Genomic DNA, 13,355 nt, shown 5'->3' with positions numbered 1-13,355 from the left:
ACGCCAGGCCTCCCTGTCCATCACCAACTCCCAGAGTTCACTCAGACTCACGTCCATCGAGTCAGTGATGCCATCCAGCCAGCTCATCCTCTGTCGTCCCCTTCTCCTCCTGCCCCCAATCCCTCCCAGCATCAGAGTCTTTTCCAATGAGTCAACTCTTCGCGTGAGGTGGCCAAAGTACTGGAGTTTCAGCTTTAGCATCATTCCTTCCAAAGAAATCCCAGGGCTGATCTCCTTCAGAATGGACTGGTTGGATCTCCTTGCAGTCCAAGGGACTCTCAAGAGTCTTCTCCAACACCACAGTTCAAAAGCATCAATTCTTTGGCGCTCAGCCTTCTTCACAGTCCAACTCTCACATCCATACGTGACCACAGGAAAAACCATAGCCTTGACTAGACAGACCTTTGTTGGCAAAGTAATGCCTCTGCTTTTGAATATGCTATCTAGGTTGGTCATAACTTTCCTTCCAAGGAGTAAGCGTCTTTGAATTTCATGGCTGCAGTCACCATCTGTAGTGATTTTGGAGCCCCGAAAAATAAAGTCTGACACTGTTTTCACTGTTTCCCATTCTATTTGCCATGAAGTGATGGGACCAGATGCCATGATCTTCGTTTTCTGAATGCTGAGCTTTAAGCCAACTTTTTCACTCTCCACTTTCACTTTCATCAAGAGGCTTTTGAGTTCCTCTTCACTTTCTGCCATAAGGGTGTTGTCATCTGCATATCTGAGGTTACTGATATTTCTCCTGGCAATCTTGATTCCAGCTTGTGCTTCTTCCAGCCCAGGATTTCTCATGGTGTACTCTGCATAGAAGTTAAATAAACAGGGTGACAATATACAGCCTTGACGAACTCCTTTTCCTATTTGGAACCAGTCTGTTGTTCCATGTCCAGTTCTAACCGTTGCTTCCTGACCTGCATACAAATTTCTCAAGAGCCAGATCAGGTGGTCTGGTATTCCCATCTCTTTCAGAATTTTCCACAGTTTATTATGATCCACACAGTCAAAGGCTTTGGCATAGTCAATAAAGCAGAAATAGATGTTTTTCTGGAACTCTCTTGCTTTGTCCATGATCCAGCGGATGTTGGCAATTTGATCTCTGGTTCCTCTGCCTTTTGCTAAACCAGTTTGAACATCAAGAAGTTCATGGTTCACATATTGCTGAAGCCTGGCTTGGAGAATTTAGAGCATTACTTTACTAGTGTGTGAGATGAGTGCAATTGTGTGCTAGTTTGAGCATTCTTTGGCATTGCCTTTCTTTGGGATTGGAATGAAAACTGACCTTTTCCAGTCCTGTGGCCACTGCTGAGTTTTCCAAATTTGCTGGCAGATTGAGTGCAGCACTTTCACAGCATCATCTTTCAGGATTTGGAATAGCTCAACTGGAATTCCATCACCTCCACTAGCTTTGTTCGTAGTGATGCTTTCTAAGGCCCACTTGACTTCACATTCCAGTATGTCTGGCTGTAGGTCAGTGATCACACCATCGTGATTATCTGGGTTGTGAAGATCTTTTTTGTACAGTTCTTCTGTGTATTCTTGCCATCTCTTCTTAATATCTTCTGCTTCTGTTAGGTCCACTCCATTTCTGTCCTTTATTGAGCCCATCTTTGCATGAAATGTTCCTTTGATATCTCTGATTTTCTTGAAGAGATCCCTAGTCTTTCCCATTCTGTTGTTTTCCTCTATTTCTTTGCATTGATCGCTGAAGAAGGCTTTCTTATCTCTTCTTGCTATTCTTTGGAACTCTGCATTCAGATGTTTATATCTTTCCTTTTCTCCTTTGCTTTTCACTTCTCTTCTTTTCACAGCTATTTGTAAGCCTCCCCAGACAGCCATTTTGCTTTTTTGCATTTCTTTTCCATGGGGATGGTCTTGATCCCTGTCCCCTGTCACGAACCTCATTCCATAGTTCATCAGGCACTCTATCTATCAGATCTAGGCCCCTAGACTCAGGACAGTGGATGCAGGGATGGGACTAGCATGAAGTGAGTGTGAGAACGCACAAAAGAGGCCTCAAGTGCATGCTTGGGAGTCTAAGCAGGCTTCTCCAGAACTCACTCTCATAACTGGGCAGAAGTGAGCCGAGCTAAGGCTGGCAGGCAGGTGGTAGGGGGGTGTGTTTTGGGGGTACGAAGTGGGGAACCAGGAGAAAGTGGAGCCAGGCTCTGAGGCCCATTGTTCCAGCAAATCCACAGTCGTTCCCTCTCACAGGAGCATGGACATGAGAGGGCATGATGAGAAAAGAGGCAGAAGTTGACGGAAAAGCACGAGCCAGGTCGTGCAAGGCCATCCAGCAGTCTAGACTATATCCTTGGCATCAGGCTGCCATTGGAAGGATTCAAACTGATTTATACATTTTACTTTGGTGATGCAATGCATGTATTATTATACTGTTTTCTAGAGCGTGTTTTGAAGAACCCAGTCCTATGTTTCAACAGAAAGTCTCCTGAGTCAAGTAAGCTTAGGAGATGAGCTGTACTGCATCTCTGTCTAGAAAATTCATCACCATGGTGAAGGCCACAAGAAATCTTGCCACAAAGCATGTTTAACTTTGTTTAACCTAGTGTTGCCAAGATCCTGTTATGTTCCACAGACTGAAACACAGTCTAGAAAGCTCTGTGTAGGAGAGAGTACAAATCGAAGGCAGTTGTAAATCTATTTAAGTTCACAATTGCCTGGGCAGGTCGTTTGTGACAAAGACCCTCCTCTTACTATCTGCTTTGTCAGAATCACCGGTACCCAGGGATCAAAATCCTTGCAGATGGTTTAGTCTCTCAGTCGTGTCCGATTCTTTGTGACCCCATGGGCTGTAGCCCGCCAGGCTCCTCTGTTCATGGGGTTTCTCAGGCAAGAATACTGCAGTGGGTTGCCATTTCCTTCTCCAGGGGATCTTCCTGACCCAGGGATTGAATTGGGATCTCCTGCATTGCCGGTGGATTCTTTACCGACTGAGCCACCAGGGAAGACCCTCAAAATCCTCCTCTAACTTTAACTGGATATGTTGAATTCTGACCTTGAAGCAGTAGGGAGCAGCAATACAAAGGTGAAAATCCCAGAATGCTGAATTTGACTTGCCTTTTTCAGCATTTGTACTTGGAGTATGTCATGTTAATGTCCATCTCTGTATAATGAAACCTCCTTATTAGGGGAAAGGTCAGTCATATTTAACTGAATATCATAATTATGTAATACCTTTAAAGATTTAGAGTTTCATAACTTCTTAAGCAGGGCTTCCCAAGTGGCGCAAGTAGTAGGGAACCAGCCTGCCAATGCAGGAGACATAAAAGACACATGTTTGATCCCTGGATCAGTAAGATCCCTTGGAGGAGGGCATGGCAACCCACTCCAGTATTCTTGCCTGGAGAAACCCATGGACAGAAGAGCCTGATGGGCTACAGTCCATGGGGTCACAAAGAGTTGGCACGACTGAAGTGACTTAGCACTCACGCACATAACTTCTGAAGCATGTGCTCTGTCTAGTCTAACACTTCCTGGACTCTTGGAGCTATTTAGATGAGCTCCTTCTACCTAGTAAACCAACTATATGTAGGTGACATCCCCATGGACAAGGGGTGTTTCAAAGGTTTGTTTCCGCAAGTATTTAAATATTCCTCGCAAGAGCCTGGGAGAAGGAAATGGCAATCCACTCCAGTATTTTTGCCTAGAGAATCCCGTGGACAGAGGAGCCTGGTGGGCTGCTGTCTATTGGGTAGCACAGAGTTCGACATGACTGAAGCGACTTAGCAGCAGTAGCAAGAGCCTATTTACATGACTTCCACTTTTTATAAGAAGGAGTTAACTTAGCTCTCAACCATGTCATAAATTTTGAGAGGAATATGAATTAATGGGGTTTATTTTCTTATTCATGTATTTTAATAGGTATATAATAGTTTTATGGTTATTAGGAAAAAGGTTATCTAAAGTCCAAGGCAGACAGATTTTTTTTAAAGCCCTTCATTCTGTTTCACATATATCTCCATTCCCAGTGCTAAGTAATTTGAAATAATAAGGCATCTGCCTTGAACAAGGTTGGGCTTCCATGTAAGATGTCGAAGATCTCTGAAATTTGGGGAAGACATTTGTAAAATGTCTTATTCCTTGAGGCCTATCAGCAGCCAAACTGTTAACTTCATAAATAACTATTTAACAAAGAATTGAAGAACTGAAAAACTGTGCTTTCTTTGCTGTAAACATTTACTGGTAATCAGCAATCACCTAGGATTTAATTTTCATGGTCAACGTTCAGGATAAAGTTCCTCTATTCTAGATTCTATTATTAGCCTCCACTTCACTGGTGAAGAAACCAAGGCACAGAAAGTTTAAGTCACTTTCCCAAACCAGAGATGAACAGGCGTTTGAGGGGATCTATAAATTGGCTTGGAGAAGTGCATGGGGTGAAGGAGAGGCAGCTTCTCAGAGCATCAGCTGCCTGTCAGCAAGGGGAAGGACTCACATTTATTGTAGACCCAGGGCCATGGTCAGATTTCAGGCAGTTTTCCCTGTGTTAACCAACTTAATAATGCCAACAACACCAGGAGGTATACAAACCAGAGTTGGCCGAAATGTGCCTTTAACATGAATTCAACTACATGCTCTCAGCTTTATGTGTGTGTGTGTGTGTGTGTGTATGTGTGTGTGTGTATTCATCTACTTCATCTGTGCCCAGAAATAAACAAGGGAGGGAGCTAAGGGGACTCTTTTGAAGTCGCTCGGAGTCAGTAGAAAGTGAAAGTCTCTCAGTCATGTCTGACTGTTTGCGACCCCATGGACTGTACAGTCCATGGAATTCTCCAGGCCAGAATACTGGAGTGGGTAGCCTTTCCCTTCTCCAGGGGATCCTCCCAACCCAGGGATCAAACCCAGGTTTCCTAAACTGCAGGCGGTTTCTTTACCAGCTAAGCCACAAAGGAAGCAGAGGAAGGTACCACATCATGTAAATTTATTTCACTTCATGGATGATATAAAGGTTTTAAGGTGATTACAACTGTTAATACTACACTCCTGAGAAAGCTGTAACTCCATCATATTATTACTCCCATTTTTCAGATGAGAAAATGAAGATTTAAGAGTTTCCATAACTTGCATCCAAATCAACTCCAAAGCCTCTGCCTTATGCACCTGCCTGGATTCCCCTCTGTGTTTGGTTGTTGTTCTGTTGTCACTGGGGCCTTGGAGCCACTCTGTTGCTGCTATCGTCACCCATTCAGCAAATATTTATTGACTATTGACAAGTCCTGAGTTAGCTGCAAGGGATGCATGCTTGAACAGAAAGAGTTTCCTCCCCAAAGGAGCTTAATAATCTAGTGGGGAGAAGGAAAGATAATAACAGAGGTCTAACAGAAGCGAACTGCAGTCAGCTCTTGAATGACCAGAGTTTGAGGCCGCAGAGGAATGGGTTTGTCACAATTAAAAGCAGTGAGAAAGGGATTGGAAAAAACAATTAACATAAGCTTAGTGAAGGGAAGGTTTACCATTCTATACATGTCATTCAAAAGGTAAAAAAATAATAAGATAACAATCATTTAAGTAAACAAAACATCGCTCTCATTGTCTGATGAAAAATCGCCCAAAGGTATCTGTTTAATGGTTTGATACTGTCTATTCCTTAGCCGAGCCCTCCCTTTTTAACACTGGAACAAAGCCGAAGCAACATCAGTTTGTCTCTGAGCAAACTGCATTCTTCACTGTTACTCTGTTAGACAGTCTAAGTCAGCGGTTTTCAAGCCACACAGAGCCCTAAAAATTCCCTGGGAGGGGCCTCAGGGGCTGTGCCTGGTGGGGAAAAGGATTGGTTGGGTCTTGGCTGCTCTTCAACTCAACTCATACTGGAGTAAGATTGCCTTTGAAGAAAGGGTTCCACAGCTAAAACGTATTCAAAAATAGTTCTATGTTTCGTCTTGTTTTTCCTGGCAAACTCTCTGTCTCTCCCCCACACAGTCTTCTCCCTCCATCACACATGTATCATTTCATTCTTCTTGATGTCACTAAGCTCTGGTTCACACCGGCTCAGAACTGGGACTTTGGCCCCCGCATTTAGTGATCCACTTGTTAGTATCAGCTTCCTCAGATTTCTCTTCTTTGATCTGGGCAGGTATAAGGATGACCCAACTAAGTATGTGATGAAAAGAAAACCACATTGTCTAGAAATCCGCTGGGGAGGACTGTGCATGTTTAGAAAGTATGCTAGCATCATCTGCCTGGTGTAGTGGTGGGCTAGGGTTTGCAAGACCCTAGAATCATGCAAGGAGAAGGCAATGGCACCCCACTCCAGTACTCTTGCCTGGAAAATCCCATGGATGGAGGAGCCTGGTAGGCTGTAGTCCATGGGGTCGCTAAGAGTTGGACACGACTGAGCGACTTCACTTTCACTTTTCACTTTCATGCACTGGAGAAGAAACTGGCAACCTGCTCCAGTATTCTTGCCTGGAGAATCCCAGGGATGGGGGAGCCTGGTGGGCTGCCATCTATGGGGTCGCACAGAGTCGGACACGACTGAAGTGACTTAGCAGCAGCAGCAGCAGAATCATGCAAAGGTGGAAATTCTGCCTGCTCACAGGGGAATGTCTTGGTACTACAGGGGTTTTGTCTTGCTGGGTGGGACAGGTTTGGGACTATAGACCAGGAACAGCTATTACAGATGGAGCCCCTTCTCCTACCCTCAATTTCTCCTTTGATTAAATGCCAAACAGAGTGATTTCAAGGTCTCCAAACAATAAATGTATCCAGGCATCCACACGCCTTGGTCCAGTCATGCCTCCGTGTTGGTTTTGGGGGCGGCCAGAAAATCATCAGACGTGAAATGCGACCATTTAAGGATCAGTGTATTAGTCAACACCCATAAGATTTAAAATAAAGGCCTCAAGACTTCCCTGGTGGCTCATCGGTAAAGAAACTGCCTGCCAATGCAGGAGACATGGGTTTGATCCCAGACTTGGAAAGATCCCACCTGCCTCAGAGCAACTGAGACTGCGAGGCTCAACTATCGAGTCTGTGATCTAGAGCCCAGCTGCCACACTACTGACCCCACGTGCTGCAAATCCTGAAGCCCCCATGCTCTAGAGCCTGCGCTCCGCAACAAGAGAAACTGCCAGACTTGAGAAGCCCTGGAGCTGTAACAAAGAATAGCTTTTGCTCTCTGTAGCTAGAGAAAAGCCCATGCAGCAACAAAGACCCAGCACAGCCAAAAATAAATAAAATAAATGAAACAAAGGTCTCAGTTTTGGCGGCCACACTTTTCATTTCTTCTGCATCCTCTTCTGCCAATTCTCTGTTAAAGAAAACCTTCAGCATGGAAGAAGGAAGAAGTCTGTAATACCTCAGGTGCCATAAACAATAGACCAAGCATAGGGATGAAGTGATGGCTGTCCAGGACAGAGGAGGTTTACTGATCCAATCCTGCTCACCTTCTGTGGATTAGTAACTGAGAGAGATGCTGCAAAAAAGACAAGAAGAAGGGACCTTCCCGGTGGTCCCATGGTTAAGAATCCACCTTGCAATGCAGGGGATACTGGTTCAATCCCTGGTCCAGGAACTAAGATCCCATATGCCACGAGGCAACCAAGCCCCCATGCCATAACTACTGAGCCCATGTGCTCCAAAGCCCATAGTCCACAATAAGAGAAACCTCTGCTATGAGAAGCCCGAACACCACGACTACAGAGTAGTCCCCACTCGCAGCAACAAAGACCCTGTGTGCCACGACGAAGTCCCAGTGCAGCCAAAAAATATAAATAATAGAATAAATCTTTAAAAATTAATACTTAAAAAAAAAGACAAGAAGGAAAAGGCTGATTGGCACAGGGCAGGGATCACCCAACCTGTGCAGAAGCGATATGGCATCTGTTGGTTAAAATGAAGTTCCAGCCATGGACATTATACAGATTTGTAGTCACTGAAAAGTGTTTTTTTTTTGGCACAAGCATTGGTGTTTTTTTTTAAAGCTACATTAATCCCCCTTAAGTATTGTTGCTTTTGGCTTCTCGATTACCATGGCCATGTTATACAGTAACAGAACACCTGGACAGCCTTTCAGAACTCTCCTGCGCGCATTCCCAGGCCATGCAGCTTGTAGCAGGGCAGGCACTGAACGTGCCCTGGTTCCAGGGGCGTGGCACCCATCCAGATCACCTTCCTCTTGACCACGGTAACTGATACAAAGACGGACATGTGACTCGGACAGGTCCAGTTAAAGCTCTCTCTGGGAATTTTGCTGGAAATACCAGAAAAGGAACATCTTCCCCTCCAGGAATCATGGAAGTTAACGACCATAAGAGCCCAAAGCTGCCTGGGGCCAGCTTTGATTTAACAAGGACAAAGCCTGTTTGAAAACAAAGCCAACTCAGAGGAAAACAGCCAAGAAATGGAGACAGTCCTTGTGACACCATTTCTGCTCTGGATCCAGGTGGGCCTAAAGCCAAGATGCCCTAGAAGGCTCAATTATATAAGCCAATAATTCTCCCTTTTCTTACATTTTCCTCTCTCATTCTGTCTCTCCCTACCTCTCTTCCTTCCTTCCATTCTTTCAACCGTGTGTGTGTGTGTGTGTGTGTGTGTGTGTGTGTGTACACTGTGCTTAGTTGCTTAGTCACTCAGTTGTGTCCAACTCTTTGCAACCCCATGGATTGTAGCTCACCAGGGTCTTCTGTCCTTGGGGATTCTCCAGGCAAGAATACTGGGGTGGGTTGCTTTGCCCTCCTCCAGGGGATCTTCCCAACCCAGGGATGGAACCCAGGTCTCCCACATTGCAGGTGGATTCTTTACAGTCTGAGCCATCAGGGAAGCCCATGCGTGTGTGGTTAAATAAATTATATTATATCCAAACAATGAATTATATGCAATTAAAGGACTTGTGTATAGCTACACATGAATTATTGCATTACTTATCATAGCAAAAACAGTGAAAACAACTCAAAACCACTACTAGGGGATGGGAAAAGTATATTATACCCACATATTCAAGTAAGCAACTGTTAAAAATGAGTCATATTCAGCTATATTGATTGATGTTAACAGATCTTTATGACATATTATTGATTTTAAAAAGCAGTTTATAAAACAAGTTATAAAAATGCTCTTGTTGTTGATCAGTCACTCAGTCATGTACAACTCTTTGTGACTCCGTGGACTGCAGCATGCCAGGCTTCCCTGTACTGCATTATCTCATGGAGTTTGCTCGAACTCATGTCCATTGAATTGGTGATGCCATCTAACCATCTCATCCTCTGTTGCCCCCTTCTCCTCTTGCCCTCAATCTTTCCCAGCATCAGGATCTTTTCTAATGAGTTGGCTGTTTGCATCAGGTGGCCAGAGTATTGGAGCTTCAGCATCAGTCCTTGCAATGAATATTTAAGGTTGATTTCCTTTAGGATTGACTGGTTTGATCTCCTTGCTCTCCAAGGGACTCTCAAGAATCATGTCCAGCACCATGGTTCATAGGCATAAATTCTTCTGCACTTAGCCTTCTTTATGGTCCAGCTCTCACATTCATACATGACTACTGGAAAAACCATAGCTTTGATTATACGGACATTTGTACACAAAGTAATGTCTCTGCTTTTTAATATGCTGTCTAGTTTGATCATAATTTTTCTTCCAAGGAGCAAGCATCTTTAAATTTCATGGTTGTAGTCACCATCCACAGTGAAAGTAAGAGCATTTTATAAAAATGCTCTCATTTTATAAAATTATGTAATTTTGTGTATATAAATCTAGCAAACTCTAGAAAGCTCTTCATTATTATTTGGAGATGTTTGGTAATTTCTTTTCTTTATTGCTTTAATTGTGTGTGTTTATATAATAAGGAGATAACATGAAAACTTTCTATTTTCTAGAAAGAAAGAGAATTAGAGAAAGGAACGGAAGGAGGATCTGAAGAGAAGGAAGAATGGGAATGTCTGTAGCCTGAGGTTTGCCTAAGTGATTTAGGAAAATATTCAAAGCAGAGGTGATACCTTCTCATGAATCTTCAAAAGGTATTTTCCAGATGGAAAGATGAAGAAGAGGACACCCGAAAAGAAGAAACAGCAAAGGTGAAGGAGTTCAGAGAAGTAAGAAGCCATGATACGTTAAGAAATAAATTTTCTGATTCAGCTAAATCAGTATTAGTAAACTAGCATTTAACCCTAAAAACTAGGGCAGGATCAATTAAAGTCAATGTTAATACAAGGAAATTCATGTTGGAATTGCATATGAAAGATACAAGGGATGAGAAAAATACTATATCTCAAGAACACTGGTCTCTGCACCCAGCAGCTTAAGCACATCTCTCCTTTGAGATCTAATAATATCTCCAACAGGGACTTCTCACGTGGCTCAGTTGTAAAAATCCACCTGCCAAGCAGGAGACACAGGTTCAATCCCTGGGTCAAGAAGATCCCCTGGAGTAGGGAATGGCAACCCATTCCAGTATTCTTGCTTGGAAAACCCAATGGAGAGAGGAGCCTGGCGGGTTACAGTCCACAGGGTCTCAAAGAGTCAGACATGACTTAGCATCTAAGCCATCAACACCATAGATGTGTATATGTATGTATATATACATACATATGTGTGTGTGTGTATACATACATACATGCTATCGGTTCTGTTTCTCTGGAGAGTCTTAGCTAATATTTCTTCCTTTCCAGTGTCCCAGTAACAGAAAAAAAAAAAAAGGCTAAATCAATCTACCAAGGCCTTGGTGTAAAGACCTTGGGGTCATCCTTGCCTATCCTCTTTTTTCCACACCTAAGATTCAACGCAAAGCAAATCATGTCAGGTCTACATTTCAAGTATATCCAGAACCTGACTGAAACTTATTTTGCCTCTTGCCACCAGCATGGGCTGAACTTCTGTCTCCCCTCACCTGGGCAAATGCAGTGGTGTCTTAACTAGTCTCCCTGCTTCCACCCCTGCTCCTTTATAGCCAACTATCTTCACAGCAACCAGATGATTCCTTCTCAAACGTGTCAGTCAAATATTCTCATTTGGGGTGAAATCCAAAGTCTTCACCATGGCTTGCCAGTCCCTGCAGGGTCTGGCTGCTCCTTCTTCTTCACTGGCTCTGTCTCCCAGCACTCCTTGTTCACTCTGCTTTCTGGCCTCCTTGCCTTTCTTCTTCTTCTTCATTTTAACAGGCCAGAAATTCTCTCTCTGAAATGTCCTATTCTCAAGTACCCATACCTGCCTGCATGCTAAGTCACTTCTGTTGTGTCCGACTCTTTGCAACCCTATGGGCAGTAACCAGCCAGGCTCCTCTGTCCATGGGGATTCTCCAGGCAAGAATACTGGAATGGGTTGCCATGCCCTCCTCCAGGGGATCTTCGTGACCCAGGGATGGAACTTGCGTGTCTTATGTCTCCTGCATTGTTTACTACTAGCAGCCCCCCGGGAAGCCCCAATTATTCATAGGGTCTTCCTAAATTCCCTCAGGCACGTCCCTCAGAGACTTCCCCTATGTGAAACAATTCTCCCCCAGCATCTGATCTTTTTTTTGAGCCATATTTCACCACCAGGCATACAGTATGTCTTATTTATCTTCCAAGTCCCCCTCTGGCACGTGAGACCCATGAAAGTAGATTGTTTCCTTGTTTCTCTGAGTTCTGAATGTGGAGCAGAGGTTGGCACCTGGGGGGGCACTCAATACCTGTTTGTTGATGAATGAATGAGGTTTCTTTCTGTACACTGAAGTAAACAAGATACTTCTGATATAATAACAGCTAACATTTATAGAGCACATGGGCTTCCCTGGTGGCTCAGATGGTAGAGAATCTACTTGCAGTGCAGGAGACCTGGGTTTGATCCCTGGTCAGGAAGATCCCTGGAGAAGGGAATGGCAACTCACTCCAGTATTCTTGCCTGGGGAATCCCATGGACAGAGGAGCCTGGTGGGCTACAGCCCATGGGTTGCAAACAGCTGGACATGACTACGCACACACAGCACACTCACAGAGCACAGTCTACGTGGTGCTAGGCCATGTTTCTGATGTGGGGATGCTATAAATGAACTCATTTCATTGCCACAACCCTAGCATTTTCTGAATGAGTAAACCGAGGCAGAGGTAATTCTGCCAATATCACACAGCTGATAAAGAATGGAGCCTGACTTCCAGCCCAGGCCAATTCCAGTTCCACAATATGTGTGTGTGCTTAGTCCCTCAGTTGGGAGGGGGTAGCCATTTCCTTCTCCAGGGTATCTTCCTAACTCAAGAATCGAGCCTGTGTCTCCTGCATCAGCAGGTGGGTTTTTACCACTGAGCCACCAGGGAAGCCATTGCAACATGTAACCTTTCCTCTGTCCACGGTGATTCTCCAGGCAAGAATACTGGAGTGGGTTGCCACGCTCTCTCCTCCAGGGGATCTTCCCAACCCAGGGATCGAACCCAGGTTTCCCACATTGCAGGTGGATTCCTTAACATCTGGGCCACCAGGGAAGCCCAAGAATACTGGAGTGGATAGCCTACCTCTTATCCAGGGTAACTTCCCGACCCAGGAATCAAACAAGGGTCTCCTGCATTGCAGGCAGATTCTTTACCAGCTGAGCTACCTGGGAAGCCCTGTTCCACAATATCTTTCTTATAAATTCATTAAGAGGTACTGAAGAATAGCAAGGATTGAAAAAAGGCTTATTCCCTAAATTTATTTTCCAGGCATAAAAATATTTCCTTCTACATAGTATCTGTACCAGCTTACAGCTAAACAGCTCAGCAGAGAGTAAGCAGACAGTGGAAAGCTCCCGGGACTCCCTTGCAGTTTACACCGTGACATTGTTGAAGCAATTTGGCAGAGATTAACAGAGTAACAGGAAAGACTTGTTTGAAACCCTTTCTTGGGTCACACATACCTTGTAGCTTTACAAACCTATTTGAAGATGCTGGCAGTCCTCACCCTTGTGAATTGATTCCTTTGTGGATCCAATCAACCCCACTCCAGTACTCTTGCCTGGAAAATCCCATGGATGGAGGAGCCTGGTAGGCTTCAGTCCATGGGGTCGCTAAGAGTCGGACACGACTGAGCGACTTCACTTTCACTTCTCACTTTCCTGCATTGGAGAAGGAAATGGCAACCCACTCCAGTGTTCTTGCCTGGAGAATCCCAGGGACGGTGGAGCCTGATGGGCTGCCATCTATGGGGTCGCACAGAATCGGACACAACTGAAGCGACTTAGCAGCAGCAGCAGCATTAGGTGTCAGGCGCAGTTCTAGGCATGGGGTGGGGGTGGTATGGAAATACTTTCTCCCATGAACTCTCATTTCCATGTGTAACAAAACGGAGCTTAGAGTGATTTGGAGCTAAACTCTGCAGTCAGAGAGACTTGGGTACAAATCCTAGCTTTGCTGTTACTGGCTGCATGACTTCTGGCAAGTCAAATAACTTAT

The 13,355-nt window shown here is 44.5% G+C and overlaps 1 long non-coding RNA gene across 1 annotated transcript; it reads left to right on the top strand.

Moving 5' to 3' along the window:
- Positions 1–6,437: 6,437 nt before the first annotated feature.
- Positions 6,438–10,659, top strand: LOC132342584 (uncharacterized). The gene is made up of 2 exons (XR_009491007.1): positions 6,438–8,404; positions 9,834–10,659. It is a non-coding gene; the product is annotated as an uncharacterized lncRNA (long non-coding RNA).
- The last annotated feature ends 2,696 nt before the right edge of the window (positions 10,660–13,355 follow it).

Source organism: Bos taurus, chromosome 17 (genome assembly GCF_002263795.3).
Source record: "Bos taurus isolate L1 Dominette 01449 registration number 42190680 breed Hereford chromosome 17, ARS-UCD2.0, whole genome shotgun sequence".
Classification (NCBI taxonomy): Eukaryota; Metazoa; Chordata; class Mammalia; order Artiodactyla; family Bovidae; genus Bos; species Bos taurus.
Note: the sequence above shows the minus strand (reverse complement) of the source record. Positions and strands in the feature narration are given on the sequence as shown.